At 40.8% G+C, this 23,190-nt stretch overlaps 1 pseudogene across 1 annotated transcript; it reads left to right on the forward strand.

The window, feature by feature from the left end:
* The first annotated feature begins 13,287 nt into the window (after positions 1 to 13,287).
* Positions 13,288 to 20,268, forward strand: LOC101964872 (large ribosomal subunit protein eL8-like; annotated as a pseudogene). The gene is made up of 2 exons (XR_013426249.1): positions 13,288 to 13,404; positions 19,307 to 20,268. The product of XR_013426249.1 is annotated as a large ribosomal subunit protein eL8-like (transcript).
* The last annotated feature ends 2,922 nt before the right edge of the window (positions 20,269 to 23,190 follow it).

Below are 23,190 nucleotides of genomic sequence, written 5' to 3' on the forward strand. Positions count from 1 at the left end.
TTCATCTGTCCCTCTACCTTCCCTCTCTGTTCCCTAAGCTGTCTGTTGGTGCCAACTCTGGCTGCCTGGGATCCCAGGGGGGGTTAACTCCTCAAGGCATAGCAAAGACATAGTTGATCTTCTCATAATTTGGAGTGTTACAAATAATTAACATTTTAAGACAGGAATCAAAGGGGAGGATAATTCTTAACCAAAGGAATTGATAATACTGCTGGCATTTTAGGTACTATTGGAGTTAAATGCTTTTTTGGCAGGAGGCACCTAAGTGTGAGGTTGGTCCAGCAGAAGAATTTTGTTTGCCCTTTCCTGGCCAGCATCAGGTGAGCAATGACAGGATGAAGGCAGAAGTGGATCAGAAGGGAGGAGACCACTGCCTTAATTCCCTCCCAGAGATGACACTCACTGGCCTGTGAATTTTAGATAATGAGACTAGTCAGACTTTGTTGGCTTTTATTTTCCCAGTTAGTCACATGCAATGACCAACAAACCTTGGTTAGATTGATGATGTAGGAGCTTCTCCACTAGTACCATTTGGGGGGAGGGCTAGGGAGAATATGATACTGCTTTTACACAGCACCTTCTTTTTACTGACACAGCCATCTCCAGCTGTCCACAGTTACAGGTCACCATCTGCTCACCAGATCTAGTGGCTATTTCTCAATTCTCATTCTCCTTACTCCCTCAGCAGTATCTGGCATTGTTTCCAGTTCCACCATCTTGAAACTTTACCTTCTCTTGGCCTCCATAACATCACACCTTCTGATCATTATTCTGTCTAATGAGCTCTTTCCTTTTGTCTCCTAAACATAGTTCTCCCCTAAGACTCTGTCCTTCAGAGCAGCATGAGGTAGTGGAAAGAATGCAGGTTTTGGAGCCAGAGCAACTGTGTTTGATTCTGGGCTGCATCATTTATTAGCTTGGTGACCTCTCTGAGTCTCAGTTTTCTCCATTGTAAAAACACAGATATAATCATAAGGCTTGAAGATATTGTAGGGAAAGGTCCTGACAAAGTAATTGCTAAATGTGTGGCAGTTATAGGTGTTCCTGTGTGACTTTGCCAAACATTATGCAACAATCCCCCTCCCACTGTTGACTCCCTGCTCACCTCTGGGTGGAGGAGTGCCAGCCTTCCTTCTCCTTCCCCAACTTTTCTCCTACATCTGGTCCTTGTCTCCACATATCTGCTAAGTGTTTCCACTCTTGACATCCTGCCATGACCCCAGGAGTGGCCTGCACAAACCAACCTTGTCATCCTTCCCTCTCCAAAGACTTTCCTGCCAGGATTTCCACAGTGCTATTTCCCAGATGTTCCAGCTTGAAAGGCTTAAAAGAGTCTTGAATTCAGACATTTCCTTGGTTATTTGGAAGTAATCGTGATTATTAGTAGAATGCTTCTATATGCATTAATGACTCACCCCAACAGTACTTTGAAGTAGGCTATTGTACAAATGAGACCCAGAGAGGCAAAATAATTGGCTTGAAGGGAGAGTATGTAACAGAACAACACTTACATTCAAATCCAGGGCTTGTGGCATTTGTCAGAGATTCCCTCCATGGAGTGACTGGCCAGTACCAGGCCCTATAACTCAACCTACTAAAGTCTCTAGCTAGCAAACCCATCCCAGTGTCTCTTTCAGCTCCTGGGTTTCTCTCACCTCCCCTTCACAGACAAAGTCCTATAAAATGATAAACACCTCCTCACTGAACTAATTCTCTCCCCTTTGATTCCTTGGGTACTGCAATCTTGCTTCTACCTCCATTACCAGAATGACTCTTACCAAGGACAATAGATGACAAGGACGCTGTGTAGCTAGCTGTGTTAGTCACTTTGTGTTGTGAACCTGTGACCAAAATACCTGATAATAACAACTTAGAGGAGGAAAAGTTTATTTTGGCCCACCGTTTCAGTGATGTAGTATGAAACTCCATGCCTCTAGGCCCAAGGTAAGGCAGACACCATGGCAGAAGAGTGGGACAGAGGAGTGCTGCTCACCTCATGGCATCCAGGAAGCAGAGAGAGAAAGAGAAAGGGGGATTCCAGAAAGATGAACCCTTCACACCCCCAGATCTACTTCCTCCAGTCATGCCCCATGAAAGAATGATCAAGGCTTGCCATTGGAGAAAATGCCCATTTACTGAGGAACAGCTCTGCATATTTATAGAGCCAGGGGTGGTTTGACAGTTGGCATGGGATGCTTTTTTATTGGTGGGTAAGGATCAGGTGAGCCAGCAGGGCTAGTCTGATTGGTGGGTAAGGATCAGGTGAGCCAGCAGGGCTAGTCTGATTGGTGGGTAAGGATCAGGTGAGACAGCAGGGCTAGTCTGACTGGTGGGTAAGGATCAGGTGAGCCAGCAGGGCTCACCATTGGACAGCTCTTCTTGGAGGATGGGGAAGTTAATCTTTGGAGCCAGGCGACTCCCAACACCCCATGTGCCAACAGTGACTGGTTTCAGTTACAAACTAGGAAGGACTGACTAAAGTCACAGCTCTCATGATCCAATCATTGTACCCCTGAATATTCCTTCATTAACACAGAAGTTTTGGGGGGACACCTCATATCTAAATCATAATAGTAGCCTTTCTATATATGAGCACTGTTTAATCCTATTGATGTGCCCCTCTTCCTCTTTCCTTCTTTCCTTTCCTCTCATTTCTCTCCTGGATTTCCCTCCTGCCCTAGTGTCTATGGCTCAGCCCACCATTGGAATGCCGACAGTCCTCAGGGTTTTGTTATAAGCCATCCTTCATTGCAAACGATTTATTCTCCTTGGTTACCTCATCTACTTCTGTGGCTCCCATGCCCACCAATAATGACTCCCAAATCTCTCTCTCTCTAGCTAGACATTTCTCCTTAGCTTAAAATCTCCATATTCCATGACTAGAGTTTAGATCTTGGATCCACTCACCAGTGGGGCAGCAGTGATGGTCAGTTGGCTTTATGGGTCAGCTTGACTGGCATAAGGAATGGCAAGTTATTTGTTTAAACATTATTCTGAATATGCCTCTGAAGGTGTTTCTGGATGAGATTGACATCTATCAGAACCTCATATTTATAATTTGCTTCAAAACATATTCTTGATACCAACTGTTTGAGGGTGTGTTTCCTAAAATCAGACTGAGAATTGGGTTGACCATGACTTACTGAGCGAATGCTCTTAGGAGAAAGGGAGTAAGGAAGAAGCAGGGTTGGCTTGGGAAGGACCTAAGCAATAAGGTGATCTTAGCTGGAGTCTAGATACAGCTTAATCCCTCAGGAGCTCCAGAACGTCGTAGAATTGGACTGTCCATGAAGCAAAAATGAGAGCCTTTGTATCCTCAGCTGGTTACTAGTTGCAGTTTTCAGGAGTGGGATGGGGGTGCAATCCCTTTGCATGGGACAGCTCCTGGCTCCTCTTTGGCTGAGGGCAGTGATCTGATAGTTGGCAGATGGGAGTACTGACCTGTAAAGTGATCTGGGCAGGGCACCAACAACTTCCAAGATTATTTCAGCAAATAGCACCACCATCCACAAGTTGCTCAAGATAGAAACCTGGGAGTTATTTTGGTCTCCTTCTTTTTTTTCAACCCTTGGATAATCTAATCACTCTCCAAAATATGTATTAGATCTCCTAATTATTCCATTTACTGTTTTCTATTTTCACAGTCACCATTCAAGTTGATATCGCCAGTCTGTATTTCCTATATTACTTCAGCAGCTCCCAACTAGCTAGTTCATTATCTACAAGGCAGCCAAAGTAATCTTTCTAAAATCCCCACCTTTTCATTTCCTTTCCTTTATTAATCCTTCAATGATTTGTAGGACAATTTTGAACTGGTTTAAATGGCTTAAAAGATACTGCATAATGTTGGATCCGCTCACCATCCCAACTTGCCTGTCACTACTTACAAATTCACAGAGCTGGCCCAAATGGTCTTCTTTTAATTCCTTGAATATGCTACATTATCCCTTGAGTCTATGTGTTTGCACATATTTTTCCTCTGCCTCAGCATCTTTACCGCCTCTTACCTGATATACCACTACTCACTTTAAAGTATTTCCCTAGTTATCACCTGTCTCTGAGAAACTCACCTTAATTCTGATCTCTAGAGTCCCATAATACCTTGTACTTTCTTATCACTTCACTAATCACATGGCATTATGATCACCTCTTTTGTTGCCTATTTTCCCTCACTACAGTGCTATTTCTCCACCTGTAGAAATACCTCTAATTTCTACTCTTAACTGGTTTAAGATAAACTAATTATTATTTAACCTAAATTCTAAGCTTTATGGTAGTAATGAGGGAGCTTGCATTACTTATCGCTCTATAGCAGTGCTTGGTGTATGGATGGAGTGCAATGGGTATTTCTTACATGAACTATTAAAGAAACAAAAACAATTCATCTCTTTTCTCCTTGTCACCCTGGATACCAGTACCTGCAACTCTGTCTTGCATATATTAAGTGATTAGTAAATCTTTATCTATTATTTATTTATTTATTTACTCTGGTGCTGGAGCTAAAACTCAAGTTCTCTTGTATGAGAGGCTAGTGTTCAATCACTAAGCTATAACCGCAACCCCTGACAATATTTATTGCAAATAACAAGAAGGCCAGTTTTGTTGTTATTTACTTGTTTTTCATTTGAGTGACAGTTTTTCTTCCTGATTCAGGCAGTTCCTCAGCACCCATGTCCAGAGTTGTCTAGCGGAGAGTGACATCAACAAAATGGTGGATTAGGACGCTCGATGTTTTCATCTCTCCCATGGAAACATCATAAAAAAAAAAAAAAAAAAAACAGAAACAAAAAGTAAATCAGGAGCTGTCTTAACCAACTTTTTAAGAACTCTAGAGAACAAGCAAACATTTACAATAATCAACCAAATGCCCAATCAAGAAGGAGCTGTCTTCAAAATGAAAGGAAAGTTTTATAGCATTTTTACTTGTTTGCCTCCACTGCATCCAACATAGTGGTATTTTTGTTCTTGAATAAGAAGCCGCCCTAGTATCCAATTTCACCCTTGAACTGGAGGAAGCTAAGTAGCCCTAGTTGGAAATTATTGTGTACCTCTGTTCTCAGTGGTCTGGGGGATACCTGAAGCCTGGATGTAAGTCACTAGTCTGTGTTCCACATAACTCAAAACCTAGGTAGGAAAACTAGCAGGATCTGCTTGTTAAAAACTACAAGGCAACAATAAACCCAGAAATATCTAGGACAAGAGATTTTGGGTGGAGACCTATATTAGACAATCTAAAAGCCTGGAAGAGAAAGTGAGGTTAAATTCTTCAGGCAACTATGACAAAGCTTTCACTTTGGGATGATCTCTGGGCTAAAACAAGTCTACTTAAATGGTAAAATGCTGCTAGCACAGAGCTAACCTGCAAAGACTGGGAGTGATGGACGTTTTATCATTTTTGGTTTCTTTTTTTTTTTTTTAGGTGCTTTTTTGGGTTTGTTTCACCTCCTGGCATTCCAGGAAATCTTTGATAAAGATTATCTGAACACAGCTAAAGAATAGAAACTTCAGCACTTGAAAAATCTTTGCAAAAAATTACTTGGAAAAGCTTCAAAACAAATGTGTTACTTCAGCCTTCAACAATAACTAAAGGGAGGAAAGGAGGAAGGAAGGAAAGAAGGAAGGAAGGAAGGAAGGAAGGGAGAGAAGAAAGAGAAACAGCAAATCTTAGCAAGTTTTATTTCCAGAGTCACTGCATGATAATAATCAAATGCCCAACTGTCAACAAATAAATTACAAGACATACAAAGAACCAGGAACACAAGGTTCATTCAAAGAAACATTAATTGGTGGAATCTGTCCCCGAGGAAGCCCAGATATCAGAATTACTAGAGAAAGACTTTAAAACAACTGTCTTAAAAATGCTTAAAGAATTAAGATAAAACAATGACAAGGAACTAAATTAAGTCAAGAAAATGATATGTGAACAAAATAAGCATATAAACAAAGAGACAGAAATTATAAAAAGAAACCAAACAGAAATTCTGGAGCCAAAAAAGTATAATGAATAAGTGAAAAATTTACTAGAAATGTGCAATACCAGATTAGAGCAGGCAGGAGAAAGAACAGCAAATTTAAAGCTAGGACAATTGAAAATGTTGAATATGAGAACTGAGATTTAAAAAAAAAAAGTAGAAGAAAAAGAAAAGTAAAAGGAATATAAGACACCATTGAGTGGACCAACTAATGAATTATGGGAGTTACAAAAGGAGAAGAGCAAGAAAAATGATCCAGGAATTATTTGGAAAAATACTTCCCAAAGGCAAGGAAAGACATTAATCTACAAATTCAGGATGCTCAAGAAATTCCAAGAAGACTCACACCAAGACACATGATGATAAGTATCAAAATCTAAAGCCAGAGAGAAAATATTTAAAGAAGTAAGGGAAAAGTAACCTGTCATATATAAGGGTTCCTCAGTAAAATTACCAACTGATTCTTGTCAGAAATCATGGAGGAAAGAATACAATTATATGTTACATATAAAATGCTAGAAGAAAAAAAATTGCCAACTTACAATTCTATATCTGGCAAAAATTATTCATAAGGAAATAAATAATAATTCTATCTTCAAACATAGATTAATTATCCTAAAGCAGGGTTTTAATAGTGTTGTTACCTTATTAATGTTGTTTCAGTGGTTCCCTATTGACTGACTACAGGGTAAAATATAAATTCTTTCTTATATATTATCTGATTTCAACTTACCTTTCCAGTACCATCCTCTATTACAGCCAGATATTTTCCCCAATAGTCACCTCTACATTGCTATTCCTCCTCTACTTTCCCACACACTTCTTGAGCAATCTTGAGTTCATATCTTTTAGGAAGCCCCCTATAAACTTCCCAATGCTGATAAATTATATATCTTCCCTTGAACAGCAAAATTACAGTCTGTCTGCATCTCCATGGTCTGGCCAAATCCTTTTTTTTACTCCAGCCACTTGCCTTTACCTAAAACAGTATACCTTGAGCAAGTCTGGGGGGAACTTTGAGGGCCTTTCTACTTGATGATTAGCTGTGGGCGCTCACCTAGTAATAATTTTTTCTCATTGGAATCTGCTTCCTTTTTCTTAAGATAATCATTTCCCAAAATGGAATAGAAGTATTTTTATGGACATTTCACCAAAACAAATTCTAAAAACTGTGTGTCGAAAAGACATTAAGGTGGCCTCCTTGATGCCTGCTTCCCGGTATCCATGACCATGCATAATCCCTTCCCCTTGAGTCCAGCAGGATGTGCTTTATCAATGGATAAATGGATATCAATGGCCAAGTTAATGGAATGTTACTGTCATGATCAGGTTACATTATACTAGGCTCTCTTAGCTGATGAGTGTTAGAGACTCTTATTATTAGCTTAATGAAAGATACAATCCTGTTGGAGAGGTCTACATGTCAAGGGACTGTAAGACCCTTTAGGACACAAAAATGGCCTCCAGCCAATAGCCAGGAGATAGCTGAGGCCTTCACGGGGAAAGGAATCCTGCCATCAACCTGAATGAGCCTGGGATCAGATTCTTCCCCAATCAAGCCTTCAGATGACATCTTGGTCACAACATTGTAAGAATCTGAAGAGGAGGACTCATATTTCTGACCCTCAGAAACTGTGATAATAAATACATAATGGTTTAAGTCATTAAATTATGAGACAAAAAAAAAAAACATCAATCAGGCCCAGCTAATAAACGGTAGCTAAGAATGGGATGTCCTGAAGGGAGTTTGATTATACTACCCAGTCTTGATCTTGGAATTATATCTTCCCTTGAAGATATAATTCCCTGGCAGCTGGGTCACAAATATTTGCATCGTGTTTTCTCTCTCATCATGACCTGGCCTATTTAAAATGCCAGTGTGTGAACACTTAGAAAGAAAACTGTATTGACGGTGGGTTCCACAATGGAAGTTGCCTACAAAATGGGACATTAGGAAAAGGCTGACTTGATTTTCCTTTCGTACTCACAACATATTAGGGTTCTCTAGTTTTCTAATGGGATCCAGAGATGATGCTGTGAAGAACAACCTAAATCCTAGTAACCTGGATTAACTGGGTGAGGAGAAGGTAAGAGAGGAAAAGAGGTCAGTCTCAAATTAGTGATGAAAGAAAAGAAAAAAGTTTGAAAAATGAGTTATTTCTTAATACTTTCACGTAATCGAAAGACCTGATGGTTAATGAATCCTTGGTAGACTTGCTTTTATGAATAGATAAGCATACTTTTAAATTAACATATTAATTGAAGATATTCAAATGAGAGGTTGAAGATTTCAGCTTTGTTTTTTTTTTTAAATAGACTGAACATTATCACTATCTTCATTATAAGTTTGTTTTAAAAGATAGGCATGGTGTGATTGTAAATAGCACAGCCCCTCTTCAAAGAGTCACAAACATCAAATGAGTTTCATATAAATAACAGGACTTTGACTCTATGCTCAAAGGGTTGGTGGGCCTGAACCCTTTTGCTGTCCACACACCATCTAAGAAGCTGCCCGTGGAAGAGGGAAAGGCATGTTCATGACTCTCTAATCTTCCTTGTTCTTCACTGGGAAGAGAGAAGAAATGGTGCTGCCACCACACTCACAGCTTTTAAGCTGCTTAAGGGAGCAGTTAATATTTGACTTTATTTCTTTGGAAAACCCTTGAAGAACAGCCCTGGGACACAAACCCTGGGGAGACCCAATGGCATTGGGCCCATTAGGTTCTTTCCAAGGAATTTGGAATTTTGACTCAAATTTCAAATCAATCATAAAATGTTGAATTTTGGAGTTCTGAGGCAAGGCAGGGAAGTGTGGTCCTGGATTCTGAGTCTTCCTTTGTCTGACTGTTAATAATATTTTCTGTCCATTCTTCCATTCATTCCAGAAACTACCGAGACGAAAAAAGGGCACCCCAAACTGTCACTTCTGGAGGAGGGAACAAATTTCCCCCTAAGTCAGTATGTCTCTCTGAAAGAGGGTCCAGACTTTAGAGACAGCAGGGTTAAACAACAGCCTTGGGGTTTAACCCAGAGGAGCTAAAACTCACATTTTGTCAAAAAGCCCAGGAGTTCCTTACCTTCCAAAAAACCTTATCTCAGAAGTTAAGGCATTGAACTGTTTGCAAAGTGTTCAGCTCTGGTTCAGAGAAAAAAAAAAAAAAAAAAAGGAGAGCAGCCACAGAGAGGCTGAAGACCTTGGGCAGTTCTCTTCCACAATCTAGAAACCCTGTGCAGACCGAGAAGCCTGTTCATGTGCAGAACTGCTGATTAGTTCTTTGTGGACCTCCTGTTTTGATGTCAGGGTGGTCAGCATGGGGGTGAGGAGGATGATGCCTAACTTAGGTGGCCCCAGGCAGCCGCACCTTTTTCAGAATTCACTTCCTGTTTTCTAGATGCCTACACTCTCCACTTCCAAGGTTCTAGCTCCTGGAAGGGTGCACTCCCTTCCTGATTTTGTCTGGGACACATGACAGTAAGATGACCTTCTTCTTGATTCCTCCATCTCCAGTAAGCTGACCATCTTCCTGTGCATCTAGTGTCTTTGGTTGAATAACTGCTGTCATTGTCACAGACAAATTACACTTATTAACTCTGAAAAATTCCAACTCAAGAAGCTGCCATCCTCACTTCTGGGACCAGTCGGTCAGTTCTGGCTGTGGTTACTGTGACGTTGTCAGCTGTCCTCAGCCTAGGGGTGGGGACCAGCCCAGCCCACCCAGCAGAGCCAGGACTGTAATGATTCCTCTCAACATGGCCTCAGGGGCCCTGATTAGCAAATGGCTTTCCCTGTGTGTGGACACCTTGCTCCCATCAACCTCCCCTTCAGCTGTTGTTTTTCTCACATTTGTGAAAGTGAGTGTTTAATGCCCTTCAGGGTGAAGCTGGAGACCAAAAGTTTGTCTCAGATGTTTGCTCAGCAACTCAGGATGCATCTCAGAAACTGTTGCATCCGAGGCTATTTCTGAATTTGGAAAAGGAGGAAAACAAACCCCATCTAGGATAACCCTGGAATGTTCCAGGGCAGGAGCAGCAGCCTTTTGCATAATCAGACTGTAAGCTCCCTGAGGGGCGGTGACTGTATCTTAATTATTTTTGAATTTTGAGTGCCTAGGCAGAGCCTTGTTCAGAGAATGTGCTAGAAAAAAATACTACTGAGAGTGAGAAGTTATACTCCTTTACATATGATATGCCGAATGCATTTATTCTACTGTCATGTAAAACCAATTAGACCAAATAAAAAAATACTACTGAAAAAAATACAGAGACTATGAACTCTCAGACAGGCACAGGCCAGGAATGATCTCATCCAAGAATAGTGCTTTTTCTGATGACCCATAGGTTGTACAGTTGAAGCGGGAGAGATCCCCTAGACATTGCCCGAATCAGTGGGGCAGGCTTTTGGAAGACATGGAGCATCAGATGTGTGTCTGTCCCATGACTTCTCGGGGTTGGCCACACTGGACAGGGAAACTGAGCCTGTAGCAGCTAATAGGGAGCAGGGATGGCTGTGCCCAGAGGAGACCCCGTGTGCTTTTAGATAGTGGGCTGGGAGCCCTGAACCCTGGGTGCTCTCTGAGGCTCTTTATTTCTGTCCTGCCTGCTTTGCTGTGGTGATTTAAATCCTCTGGTCCTAACAACAGTTGCCAAGATAAACAAACAGCAAAGGAATTCTGGATCATAGCTCACCTCCTTTTGGGGATAGCCCTGGGGGAGACATGTTGGCTCCCACAAGGTGGTCGCTTAGGGGCAACTAGAGGTGGAGGCCACGAGGACTCTCAGGATTGCTGTGCACCAATTAGATGAGCAAGGCCATTTGTCATCTGTAATTAAATTGAGCTAATTTCATTCTGTGACACAGAGCCAGAGAATCAGGGTTCTCAAAAAAAAAATGTTATTCTCTTATTCCATTTTGTGTAAATGTCATCATGGTGCAGCTGGAACAGGAAGAAAGGACATTTTTGAGATGTTCCTGGTCCCCTAAATGGATTGTGTTCTGATCCTTCAGCATTAAAGCCAATCTAATGCCAAGGACTCCAGGAGCTGATGTAGATGAAATGTTACATTTATATAATCATCCCACAGACAGGCAGGAAAGAGCTTTTTTTTCTGTATAAATCCTAAGAACTGAGTGAGGGAGGCTGAAGGATCAGAGGAGGACTAGCCCTCTGGGGTCCTTGGCACTCTGCACACAAACAGGCTGCAGCCATTCATCTTTCTAGGTTTGCCTCTGAGGGGAAATGACAGAGAGAAATGGAGAGAAACTCCAGGCAGCCAAGTTCTCCTTTTAGTTGCTATCTTCGAGTGGTTTCGTGGAAGCAGGCAGCCTCCAGGGACTGGAAAGAAAAAGTCAGTTAGCAAAAAAGAGTGACCTCACAATTCTTTTCAAGATAAGAATTTGAGACAGAAACCAAACTTTGGACATTCACGATGAGAGGTCAAAAAATCCAGACAAACTCAGTCAACTCTCTCAAAGAGTTATGAGGAAAAGGGCTCATAAAAACAAACAAACCAACCAAAACCAAGAAGGAGCCCCTCCTTCCAGTGGGTTAAGAATTTTCTGGGCTTCGCGGCCCTCACAATTATGGTGTGTAAGATGTGGGCAGGCATCCGGGCCTCTCTTCCTTTCCTTGCTTGACCCTATGCTCAGCCTTGACCCCTCTCCAAATTCTTTCTTCTCTACCTGAAACAATCTGTTGTCCAACTTCTGTCTTGACTGAGGGAATAGCCTTTGTCGATGCTCAGGGGTCCTACAAGGACAGGCAACATTTTCCTGGAGCAGGCTTAGAAGAACTTCCGGGCTGGAAGGGCAAAAGGTTAGAGCTCAGTCCCTCTCCCACAGCTGGAGTACTGCAATGGCCTCCTCAGTGCCTCTCCTTCTTGGTTTGTTTGGCCTCAGGTCTCCACGGTGATGAAGATCCCACTGCTTCCCCTCAATGTCAGGGATTTTGGAAAGTCCCCTTTGCAACTATCTCACTGTAAGACGTGAACAAGTTGTGGTTTTGCACTACAAGCACTGCTCTCCTGAGGCCCTTGTAACCTTGAATGCCTGTGCCTACGGCAGCCACAGAGTGTTGGTTTCTGGGCTTGCTGCACTTGGCTGTACTTAAAAGACCAGTTGTCATGGACTCAGATCTTAGGCTTGATAGAACCCAGCTTTCCAAGGAGGTATTTCAGATATTGTGGACCACACACGTGATGTGCTTAAAGTTCTCTATATTTGTGCAGCCCATGTGTCAAATCAGCCCCTTGTCATTGCCATGTGCTTGTGTCATTGGGAAGACAACTTGCTCTCTCTAGTTCTTTCCTCTCCCATGCTATCCCTGCTCCAGTTAGCCCTCTCCCTCTCTGCCAAGTCACCAAGCCACTGGCTCCTCTGAGTCTCCATTTTACTAAAACATGCACTTTAAGATTGGAAGGGACCTCAGAATCTAGTAGATTATGATCCTGTCGTGCTGCACAGCTGCTTTCACATACATTTTCTCATCTTATCCTAAAGATTGTCCCCCACCCCACTGAGACCACAGGCAAGAACACTGAGATCTTAAGAGTTTAGGGACATTTTTGAAGACCAGGGCTGACTCCATTCCATGCTTTCCTTGAGGCCTCAGACTCCAGTGCCTCTCATCCTCTCCCACTGGACTAGCCCCAACCTCTGGTGCCACTTAGGTTTCATGGTTCTCCTGAGCACTATCCTGTGGCCTTTGCTTCCAGACCCCACCGTGGGAGTCCAGGGCAGAGCAGGCACAAACTGAGATGTTCCAAAAATCCTCTTCGTCACAGTCATTTGTGGAGAGCTGGAACCCTGCAGCAGCACAGGAGAAACCCCTGTGACTGGTGACTCATTGGTGATCTCATTTAAAAATCCCCAGCAGCTCTTTTTGCCATGCGTCAGATGGCCCAGATACCCAGGGCGCACTCACACAGACACTCTGCAGAGGTAAATTCTGTATGACGTGGACGTCCCCCTTGAATGTGTTACAAACACGAGGATGAAATGCTCAGGTCTGCGCTGCTAAATGAGACTCTGAGAGGACCAGGAAATTTCTTGGAATTCTCCATTGTGGGTGCTTTACAAACCCAACATCAAAGGAAAGTTACTTGTTCTCCTAAGCCACATCATAACTGACTCCCTGTTCCTCATGGTTTGATAAATATTTAGTTTCACCTTAAGGGGTCATGTCAGCCATGCCCCTGCCCTCCTGTAGGCTAAGCAGGCAGAGGAGAGTCTGACCTATTTTTAAAGACCTGCTTAGGATGGGAGGCCCTTTCATCTTTGGACACAGATGAAAGACACTAGTTTGTGGCACTGTTTCCTGACACCATTGGGAGCTGGCAGACCAGAAGAGGAGGCAGGGATTAGGCGCAGCCTGGGCATGCTGTGTTAACCTCCCTGAAAAGGCACAGGATGGGGCATCTAAGTGAGCCTAGCCAGGTAGGAGAGAAGCAATGGAAGGATGCGGAGGCTTGGCTGGGCTGGGAGGCAGGGAGGAAATGGTGGTGAGGGTGCATTTTAAGCCAGAGAATGAGGGTATGTAGGGCATGTAGGGCATGACCCACTGGCTGGAGGAATCTGTGGAGGAGCTCAGCCATGATTTGAGGGTTTGTACTTGATCTGAAGGCTTTCGGGAACCCCTGAGCCATTCTAGCTAGGCGGAGATTTCCAGGGCATTTAATGCTGTCTTCCATGTTGAGTTGCCCTCTAGCTGCATCATGGTGATGGTGCTGCAGATCTCAGTGCTGAACTACAACCAGGGTTGAAAAGACAGCATGGCTCCTCCACTTTATCCCAGAGCCAAGGGATTCCAGCTGTTACTGTCCCTATTCAGGACAAGTTGCATGTTTGTTTTTTGCTTTGTTTTGTTTTGTTGAGCCACATGTTCTGGTCTAGAAGACTGGGATGTTTCCCTAGGGATATTCAGTCCGGGAGGGCCTTTTAAATAGTATATCAATAAGAGATTCATCTCACATTAATGAGTTATGACAGCAGGGACAAAGCCCTGGTGATCATCAGTGGTCTGGATATCTGCAGCATGATGGTCTTTAGTATCTGGAAAAACAGGCCAAGGCCAAGTCAGTGGAGTATGGGGGCTCGTGCTGGGATGGGGGAGATGATGACTCCTTCACATACAGGTGGGGATCACCAACAGATTTGATGATTTTAGATGAACAAGTTGCTGCCCTATCTCCAAACTGATTAATCCACACTTCTGCAATCATAAAATGAGAAGTTGGGGTAGGATTTTTTTTTTCCTAATAAAGGTCAAATCCAAGTTCACTATCATGATGCTTTGCAGCTTGTTATGGAAGAGTTTTCATGAGACTTCCCAAGAAGCGTTGCTGGTACAGTGAGTTTAGAGAAGGTTCCAGGGTGCTGGAACCAGAAGGAAGCAGGTGGGGGGAGCAGAAAGAAGAAGATAAACCCCGATTGGCTCTAGTGTTTGATGTTTAATAGGCTTGCTGATGCTCAGCTTTGCAATATCTCACTTCTAGGACACAGAATGGGGACAGGATGACTTCCTGTCTACTAGATCTGCCTACTCCTCTGATTGGTTCTGCACCCACAAAAGGAATAAGTTGTTCCAAGAAAACCACTTAGACATCTCTCAGTTTAGGGCTATGGTGTGTTCTGAGTGTGTGTGTGTTATTCATTTGGTTATTTCCCTGTACAAATCATGCTCTGCTTGTTGGTCATTTAGCATTTTGGGTCAGCCCATAAAAGCTTGACTGATCTGTGAGGTGACTGGACACTGTGCAAGCTGTCTTCAAGAACTCATCTCTATTCACTCTGAGGTGAGGCAGGAGCCAGGGACTCTTTGGAGAAAGCCTGGGCAGCAGAGAATTAGGAAGGAAAGGTGAGAAAGAAAAGAGTTGAGTCTGTATGAGTATATGTGTGTGTGTGTGTGTGTGTGTGTGTGTGTGTGTGTGCGCACGCGCATATGCATGCACATGTGCATTTTAGACAGTGCGTTAAAGCAGGTAAGGGACAGGGAAGCCACATATTCACAGTAATCCTTGGGAATTCCCCAGGAGCAGAATTCAGTAGGGCCAAAGATGCACATTAACCAGAGGTGCAGGGTGTAGGTTGGCCGCTCTTGAATCTACTGGATTCAACATTTCATCATCAGTTCCCTACCTCTCAAAACTATCCCGAAGCCCTTTCCCATCGTCCGTCTCTGGAAACTGCTGTCTGTTTTCTGCCATTGTAAATTTGTCTCCTCTAGAACTAACGTGCATGTAATCATTAGTTTTTGAATCAGTTCTCTTTTAGTTTTGCTTCATTCATATGGTTCCCTTTTCTTGTTAATTATGATTATAATGTGTGGATGAACCCTAGTTTCCCCTTTTCCACCACTGAGAAACCTTTGAGCTGTTTCCAGTTTTTCACAATTATGAACAAAGCTTCTAGAAACATTTGCAAACATTTGCAGGTTTTTGAATTAACATGGCTTTCATTTCATTTGGGAAAATACCCAGGAGTGAGATTACTGGTTCTGTCCTAAGTGTTTACCTTTTATAAGAAACCACCAAACTGTTTTCCAAGGTGGACATACCATTTTGCATCCCCATAGCGACGTGGGAGAATTCTGGTTCTCCCTACTCACTCTCTGTTCTTGTCACCACTTAGCATTGCCGTGTCCTCTCCTCACATTCTATTAAGTATTTCATGGTATTTCAGTCTGTTCTCATGGCTTTAATTTACATCTTCCTGATGACTAACGATGTTGAGTACAGTTTGATGTGTTCATTTGCCATCTAGGTATCTTTTTTGGTGAAATATCTGTTCAAATACCTTGTTCATTTAAAAAAAAATTGAATTGATTTGCAAGTTTTGAGAATTAAAAAAATATTTATATTATCTGCATAAGTCCATTACCAGATAGATGATTTGCAAATATTTTCTTTTGTTTGTGGCTTGTCTTCTCATTTTCTTCATAATGTCTGCTTTTTTGGAATGGGGGAGGGTACTGGGATTGAACCCAGGGGTGCTTTTCCACAGAGTTTCATCCTCAGCCTTTTGTTTATTTTTAATTCTGAGACAGGGTCTCTCTAAGTTGCTTAGGGCCTTGCTAAATTGCTGAGGCTTGCTTTGAACTTGGAATCCTCCTACCTCAGCCTCCCCAGCTGCTGGGATTAAAGGTGTGCACCCCGCATGCCTGGTTCATAAAGTCTTTTGAAGGGCAAATGTTTTAATTTATCTTTTAAAAAATTTTTTGGATCAGAGTTTTAGCATAATTGCTAAGAAATTTTGGACTATACCAAGATTATAAAAATTTTTAGCTATTTTTTCCTGGTAGTTTATAGTTTTAAGGAGTTTTTTTGTTTTTGTTTTATTTTCTTATTTGTTCTTTTTAGTTATACATGACAGTAGAATATATTTTGACATATCATACGTATATGGAATATAAATTCCCACTTTTGTGGTGTGTACATAGTGTGGAGTTACACTGGTTATGTATTCATATGTATTCATGAACACAGGGAAGTTACGTCCGATTCATTCTACTCTTTCCCATTCCCATCCCCCTTCTTTTCCCCCCATGTCTCCCTGTCCAGTCTGGTGAACCTCCAACTCCTCCCTCTCCTCACCCCCACTGCCTATTGTGAATCAGCATCCACATATCAGAGAGAACATTTGGCCTTTGATTCTTTGGGATTGACTTTAACATGAGAGTCTCCAGTTCCATCTATTTACTGGAAAATGCCATAATTTCATTTCTCTTTATGGCTATGAAATATTCCATTGTGCATGTGAATCCCATTTTCTTTATCCATTCATTATTTTTTGGGGGCGGTGCCAGGGATTGAACTCAGAGGCACTCAATTTCTGAGTCATATCCCCATCCCTATTTTGTATTTTATTCAGAAACAGAGTCTTACTGAGTTGCTTAGCTCTTTGCTTTTTGCTGAGGCTGGATTTGAACTGCCATCTTCCTGCCTCAGCCTCCTGAGCCACTGGGATTATAGGTGTGCTCGGCCCAGCCTGGCTCCATTTGTCTATTGAAGGGCACCCAGGTTGGTTCCATAGCTTAGCTATTGTGAATTGAGCTGCTATGAATATTGATGTGGCAGCATCACTACAGTATACTGATTTTAAGACCTTTGGGTATATGCCAAGGAGTGGGATAACTGGGTCAAATGGTGGTTCAATTTAAAGTTTTCTGAGGAATCTCCATACTGCTTTCCAGAGTGATTGCACCAATATGTAGTCTCACCAGCAATGTATGAGTGTACATTTTCCTTATATCCTCACCAATATTTATTGTTACTTGTATTCTTGATAATTACCATTCTGACTGCAGTGAGGTAGAATTGCAGTGTAATTGTAATTTGCATTTCTCTAATTGCTTGTGATGTTGAACATTTTTTCATATATTTGTTAGCCATTCATATTTCTTCTTCTGTGAAGTGTCTGTTCAGTTTATTTGCCCATTTATTAATTGGGTTATTTGTTTTTTTTTTTTTTTGGTGTTAAATTTTTTGAGTTCTTTGTACATCTTGGAGATGAGTGCTGTATCTGAGGTGCAGGTAGCAAAGATTTTTCTCCCATTCTGTAGGCTCTCTCTTCATGTTCTTGATTGTTTCCTTTGCTGTGAAGAAGGTTTTAGTTTGATATAATCCCATCTATTGATTCTTTTTTAAAATACTTTTTGGTTGTTGATGTACCTTTGTTGTTTATTTTTTTATATGTGATACTGAGGATCAAACCCAGTGCCCCACACGTGCTAGGCAAGAGCTCTGCCACAACCCCGGCCTCATTTATTGATTCTTGATATTACTCCTTGGACTTTAGGAGTCTTATGGAGGAATTCAGTTCCTAAGCTGACATGATGGAGATTTGGGCCTACTTTTTCTTCTAGTAGGTGCAGTCTCTCTGATCTAATGCTTAGGTCCTGGATCCACTTTGAGTTGAGTTTTGTGTAGGGTGAGAGATAGAGATTCAGTTTCATTCTGCTACATGTAGATCTCAATTTTTCCCAGCACCATTTGTTGAAGAGGCTATCTTTTCTCCATTGAATGTTTTTGGTGCTTTTGTCCAATATGAGACAACTGTATTTATGTGGGTTTGTCTGTATGTCTTCTACTCTGTACCATCGGTCTTCATGTCTGTTTTGATGCCAATACCATATTGTTTTTGCTACTATGTCTCTGTAGTATAATTTAAGGTCTGGTATTGTGATGCTTCCTGCTTCACTCTTCTTGCTAAGGATTACTTTGGCTATTCTGGGCCTCTAATTTTTCCAAATGAATTTTATGACTGCATTTTCTATTTCTATGAAGAACATCATCAGAACCTTAGAAATTGCATTGAATCTGTATAGTGCTTTTGGTAGTATGGCCATTTTGACAATATTAATTCTGTATATCCAAGAACATACTAGATCTTTCCATCTTCTAAGATCTTCTTCAATTTCTTTCTTTAGCGTTCTGTAGTTTTCATCGTAGAGGTCTTTCACCTCTTTTGCTAGATTGATTCCCAACTATTTTATTTTCTTTGAGGCTATTGTGAATGGGATATTGTTCCTAATTTCTCTTTCAGTTGATTTATGGATGTTACTAAGTTCAAGAAGTTTTCTGGTGGGATTTTTGTGGGGTGTTCTAATTATAGAATCATGTTGTCAGCAAACAGGGATAGTTTGAGTACTTCTTTTCCTATTTGTATCCCTTTAATTTCTTTCTTTTGTATAATTGCACTGGCTATAGTTTTCAGGACTATGTTAAATAGACGTGGTAAAACAGGACATCCCTATCTTCTTCTAGTTTTTAGAGAGAATGCTTTCAATTTTTGTCTATTTAGAATGATATTGGCCTTAGGTTTAGCATATATAGCTTTTACAATGTTGAGGTATGTGCCTACTATCCCTAGTTTTTCTAGTGTTTTGAACATGAATGGATGCTATATTTTGTCAAATTCTTTTTCAGCATCTATTGAGAGAATCATGTGATTCTTGTCTTTAAGACTATTGATGTGATGAATTACATTTATTGATCTCTGTATGTTGAACCAACTTTGCAACCCTGGGATGAACCCCATTTGATCATGATGCACTATCCTTTTAATTTTGGGGGGAAGGGGGTACAGGGATTGAACTCTGAGACATTCAACCACTGAGCCACATCCCCAGCCCTATTTTGTATTTTATTTAGAGACAGAGTTTCACTGAGTTACTTAGCACCTCGCTGTTGCTGAGGCTGGCTTTGAACTCACAATCCTCCTGTCTCAGCCTCCCTGGCGGCTGGGATTACAGGAGTGTGCCACGGCACCAAGCTCTTAATATGTTTTTGTATGTGATTTGCCAGTATTTTATTAAGAATTTTGGCTTTATCTCCTCCAGCTGCCCAAGATGCCCAAAGGAAAGAAGGCCAAGAGGAAGAAGGTAGCATGGGCCCCCACTGTGGTCAAGAAACAGGAAGCCAAGAATGTGGTGAAACTACTATATAAGAAGAGGCCAAAAAACTTCAACATCAGACAGGACATCCAGCCCAAAGGGACCGTTCCCACTTTGTAAAATGGCCCCACTACAACCAGCTGCAGCAGCAAAGGGCTATCTTCTCTATAAGCAACTTAAAGTGCCTCCTGTGATTGACCAGTTCACCCAGGCCTTGGACTGCCAAATAGCCACCCAGATGCTTAAGCTTGCCCACAAGTACAGACTAGAGATTAAACAGGAGAAGGAGCAGAGGCTGTTGGCCCAGGCTTAGAAGAAGGCTGCTGGCAAAGGGGATATCCCCACAAAGAGATGGCCATTCCTTCGAGCAGGGGTCAATACAATCACCACCTCTGTGGAAAACAAGAAGGCTCAGCTGGTGGTGATCGCACATGATGTGGATCCTATGGAGCTGGTTGTCTCCCTGCCCACACTGTGTGGAAAGACAGGAGTCCCTTACTGTACCATCAAGTGGAAGGCCAGGTTGGGATGTCTGGTTCACAGGAAGAGGTGCACCACTGTTGCCTGCACTCAGGTTAATTTGGAAGACAAAGGAGCTCTGGCTAAGCTGGTGGAAACTATCAGAACCAGACTACAATGATAGACATGATGAGATCCATCACTACTGGGGAGACAATGGTCCAAACTCTGTGGCTTGTATTGCCAAGCTGGAGAAGGCAAAGGCTGAAGAACTCACCACTGAACTGGGATAAATGTATGCTATTGGGTTTCTGTACATAAAAGTAATAAACTGCCCTTCATCCAGGAAAAAAAAAAGAATTTTTGCATCTATGTTCATTAGGAACATTGGTCTGAAATTTTATTTCCTTGATGTGTCTGTCTGATTTTAACATCAAGGTGATACTCACTTCATATAATGAGTTTAGAAGGGTTCCCTGCTTTTTTCTCTCTGAAGGTCTGAGAGAACTCAGCTGGGGATATATCTGGTCCTGGTCCTGGGCTGTTCTTTTTTGGTAGACTTTTAATGTCATCTTCAATTTCATTGCTTGAAATTGATCTGTTTACATTTTCTATGTCTTCCTGATTCCATTTGTGTTAGTCATATGTCTCTAGAAATTTGTTGGTGTCTCTAAGATTTTCTGTTTTTTAGAGTATAAATCATCAAAATAGGTTCAGATTATCATTTGTATTTCAGTTGTGTCAGTTGTGATATATCCTTTCTCATCATGAATTTTAGTAATTTGTGTTTTTTCTCTTTCTCTTTTTTAGTTTGGCTAAGAGTTTATCAATTTTATTTATTTTTTTTAAGAAACAACTTTTTGTTTTGTCAATTTTTTGGATTGTTTCTTTTGTTTCAATTTCATTGGTTTAAGGTCTGATTTTAATTACTTCCTGTGTTCTACTCTTTCGGTGTTGATTTGTTCTTCTTTTTCTAGGGCTTTGAGATGTAATGTTAGGACTTTTATTTATTGACTTTCTATTCTTTTAATGAATGAGTTCAATGCAATAAACTTTCCTCTTAGCACTGCCTTAACAACGTCCCTGAGATTTTGATATGTTGTTTTGCTATTTTCATTTACCTCTAAGTATTTTTTTAAACTTCATCCCTGATTTCTTCTGCTATCCATTTGTCATTCAATAGGACATTATTTAGTCTCTAGGTATTAGAGTAGCTTCTATTTGTTATTTTATCATTGATTTCTAATTTCATTGCATTATGTTTTTTCCCATCCTTTCACTCTCCACCCGTAGATGTCTTTGCCTATGCAAGGTATTATCTCTAGTTTTTTGTATTTACTAAGAGTTGCTTTGTGACTTAAGATGTGGAATATTTTAGACAAGGATTCATGTGCTGCTGAGAAGAAGGTGTATTCATTGATGGGTGAAATATTCTACATACGTCTGTTGAATCTAAATTATTAATTGTATTTCTTAGTTCTATACCTTCTTTATTTAGTTTTTGTTTGGAGGATCTATCTAGTGGTGAGAGAGGTGTGTTAAAGTCACCCCATATAATTGTATTGTGGTCTATTTGATTCTTGAAATTGGGAAGGATTTGTTTGATGTACATAGATGCTGCATTGTTTGGTGCATAAATATTTACTATTATTATGTATTGTTGATGTATAATTATGTTAAGCAGTATGAAATGCCCTTCTTTGTCCCTTCTGATTAACTTTGGCTTGCAGTTCACTTTATCTGTTATGAGGATATAAAAAACCCTGCTGGTTTATGAGATCCATGTGAGTGATATGTTTTTTGCCATCCTTTCACCCTCCATCTGTAGATGTCTTTGCCTATGGGATGAGTCTTTTGAAGCCAGCATATTGTTGGGCCTTGTTTTTTAATCCAATCTGCCAGTCTGTGTCTTTTGATTGATGAGTTTAGGCTATTAACATTCAAGGTTATTATTGAGGTATGATTTGTATTCCTGGTCATTTTGTTTTATTTCTAGTTTTTAATTTGAATTAGTTTCTCCCTTAATTGACTATTCCTTTAGTGTAGTTCTTCTCTTTGCTGGTTTTCACTTGTTCATGTTTTAAATTTCATCGTCATGGAATATTTTGTTTGGAATATTTTATAGTGCAGGCTTTCTAGTTGTGAATTCTTTTAACTTTTGTTTATCATGGGAGGTTTTTATTCATCATCAATCTGAAGTTTAATTTTTCTGGGTATAGTATTCTTGGCTGACAAGAAAAATGGGTATTTTCTTGCAGAACTTGGTATGTTTTATTTCAAGACCTCCTAGCTTTGAAGGTCTGAGTTGAGAAATTAGCTGAAATCTGAATTGGTTTCCCTGTAAATGTTACTTGTTATTTTCCCCTGGCAGCCTTATTCTGTATGTTAGGTATTTTCATAATAATGTAACTTGTTGTGGGTCTGTTGTAATTTTTTATATTTGGGATCCTTTAAGCCTCCTGTATTTGATTTTTCCATTTTATTCTTCAGGGTTGGGAAATTTTCTGATGTTATTTCATTAAAAAGATTGTATATCTAAGTTTTCATCTATCCCAATAAATTTGGTCTTTTCAAGTTATGCCATATTTCTTTCAAGTTCTGTTCATGGTTTCTTAACCTCTCTTCTCCATGGTCAACTTTGTTTTCAAGATTACACATTTTGTCTTCGTTGCCTGAAACTCTGTTTTCCAAGTGATCTAATCGTTGGTGATGCTTCAGTTGAATTTTTAATTTGGTTTATTGATTCTTCATTTTGAGGATTTCTAATTTTTTTTTTTCAGAATCTCTGTCTCTTTATTGAAGTGACTTTCACTTACTTATTTTCTCTCTGATTTTACTCTTTCTACCATCCTCTACTTTGAAGATCAGTTTAACTATGTACATTCTAAACTTCTTGTCTGACATTTCTTCCACTTAGTGTTGAGTGATTCTGTTATTGCAGTACCTTGGTTCATTTGGGGTGATTTGTTCCCTTTTTTTTTTCATGTTGTTTGTGTATCTACCCATCTAATAGTATGGATCTGAGGCAGTAGAGTTTCTATGCTGTGGACTTATAGTGTCCCTGAAAGTTTCCAGAACCTCACTTGTGGAAAATCTGCCACCTGTCTGCTTTCTTGGTTTTATGCCATGGAACAGCCAGGAAAATGATCTCTCCTGTTTTACCATCTTGAAAACCCTCTAGCTTTAGGTTTTATAAAAATCCATGATGATTTTTAAGATTCATTTAACTATTATCTAGTAAAGATGGAAGGAAACAAATTTTCTATTAGCAAAAATTGTCTACAGTAGCAATCATCTAAGAAATAGGTATAGTGGAAAGTTCCAATTTGTCTGTGTCCCTTAATGATAGGGCAAGTCCACTTTCTGCAACT

Source organism: Ictidomys tridecemlineatus, chromosome 10, assembly GCF_052094955.1.
Source record: "Ictidomys tridecemlineatus isolate mIctTri1 chromosome 10, mIctTri1.hap1, whole genome shotgun sequence".
NCBI lineage: Eukaryota > Metazoa > Chordata > Mammalia > Rodentia > Sciuridae > Ictidomys > Ictidomys tridecemlineatus.